At 29.2% G+C, this 2,085-nt stretch overlaps 1 non-coding gene across 1 annotated transcript; it reads left to right on the top strand.

The window, feature by feature from the left end:
* The first annotated feature begins 334 nt into the window (after nucleotides 1-334).
* On the top strand, nucleotides 335-407 carry TRNAA-UGC (transfer RNA alanine (anticodon UGC)). The gene has a single exon. It is a non-coding gene; the product is annotated as a tRNA-Ala (tRNA).
* Nucleotides 408-2,085: the final 1,678 nt, after the last annotated feature.

Below are 2,085 nucleotides of genomic sequence, written 5' to 3'. Positions count from 1 at the left end.
TATTCAATATTTCCTTATTTATGACATATTGAGTAGCGATATTTTTTTTCATTTTCACTATTATTCATGACGAGACGTTTAGGGTTTTGTGACGTAAAAATTGTGGAGATGTAGCTTAGATGGTAGAGCGCTCGCTTTGCATGCGAGTTATACGGGGATTGATAGCCCGCATCTCCAAAAAAAGTATTTAATTTGTTATTATATTTTTTCATTTTCACAATTATTGATGCCCCGCATCACCAAACCAAACTATTTGTTATTAATATTTTGATATTTTTTTATTTTTACTATTATTGATGATGGGACATTTAGGGTTTTATGATAAAAAAATCATGGGGATGTAGCTCAGATGGTAGAGCGCTCGCTTTGCATGCGAGAGTTACGGGGATCGATACCCCGCATCTCCAAAAATAACACTGTCTATTATTAAATATATAATTTCTTTTTAATTTTTCCTTATTCATGTCATGTTGGGTAGTAATATTTCTTCATTTTCACTATTATTGATGACGTAAAATTTAGGGTTTTGTGATGCAAAAATTGTGGGGATGTAGCTCAGATGGTAGAGCGCTCGCTTAGCATGTGAGAGGTACGGGGTACAGGGATCGATACCCCACATCTCCAAAAGAGAGAGATTGTTTTTTGAAATATAAGTTAATTTAACATGTTATGTATAAGGTGGGTACAAGAGAAAAAGAAAAGATACTTATATAAGGATTATTATATCATTATGGCTATGTAGGTACTTATATAAGGATTATTATATCATTATGGCTATGTAGGTACTTATATAAGGATTATTATATCATTATAGATAAAAGAGAGTAATGTCCCATATAGAGAGGACTTATTGTAAGTAAAGAAAGCAATCTAGTGTTCCACAAGCACATATAGAGAGAGAACTGCTACTTGTGGAGAGGGAATTTGATGAATTCCTTAAAAGATAAGAGCTTATAGGATGGGGGTAGTCCGATGCATATGACGGAACTTCTTCACAATTGCAATATCTGACCAATGAATATTATTGTCATTTATAGCTTCTATCACAATAATATAAAATTTGGGGTCAAAGCCTATATTAGGGGATAGCTTGGAATCAAATTCTTTAGTTTGGACAATTCTTTAGTTTGGACAATGGTTGCATTTGGGGTCAAAGCCTATATTAGGAGATAGCTTTCAATCAAATTCTTTAGTTTGGACAATGGTTGCATTTCTTTAGTCAAACAACCGAGACTAGTGTATTACCAATAGAATAAACATTCTGTACGTCTATTTTCTTACATATTAACAATTGTATACAAATAATAATTAAATTTATGAGAAGAAGTTTGGATGGAGTTTTATTAAATAGGTCATCTTAAATTATATCTAAAAATATATAAGATTTTTTTTTTTTTTTTTTTTTTGTAAGAACAAAACAAAGATTCAAGAAGATGTGATTCATGCCATGTTTTAATTTTTATTCTTTCTTATTTCTCAAAAATTAAAAAAAAAAAAGTTATCCACTCTCAAATATGGTTCCTTATTTGATTATTTTCTCTTGAGTGAATTTTAAGTGAAACACACTCTCTACCCAAGTAATTGCAAGATGCAAGTTTCACACTAAGAGGAATCAAAGTCCCAAGTATCAACGTCCTTTAAGTGTTAATTTTTATTCTCCATCTAAACATAAATTAAACTTATTTTCGTGAAGATATCTATTTATAAAAGCAAAATATTTCAAAGTCACAAAAATAAAAATGAGATATAGATACGAGACATAAATATGATACCAAATAGATAGGGTAACTATTAGGATTAGATTTGATTGAGTTATTTGGATTAGATTTGATGTAGTTATTTGAATTAGATTTGATTTAGTCATTTTTCAATTGGATGAGAGATTTCTCCCAATCCTTTTGATCTTTACAGTTTTCTTTTTTTTTTGTTCGTAACAGTAACATGTCATTCTTAAAAAACTAGACACCGATGTGACAATGATACATTAATTAAAAAGAATTATTTCAAAAAATTTATCAATTTTATATTAGAAATAAATTCATATAAATAAGTTTATATATTTGTATACTTAAAAAAAAGCTTAAT

This window comes from Cucurbita pepo, chromosome 10 (genome assembly GCF_057944985.1).
Source record: "Cucurbita pepo subsp. pepo isolate OVF chromosome 10, ASM5794498v1, whole genome shotgun sequence".
Lineage (NCBI taxonomy): Eukaryota > Viridiplantae > Streptophyta > Magnoliopsida > Cucurbitales > Cucurbitaceae > Cucurbita > Cucurbita pepo.
This window is presented reverse-complemented; position numbering and strand designations above follow the sequence as displayed.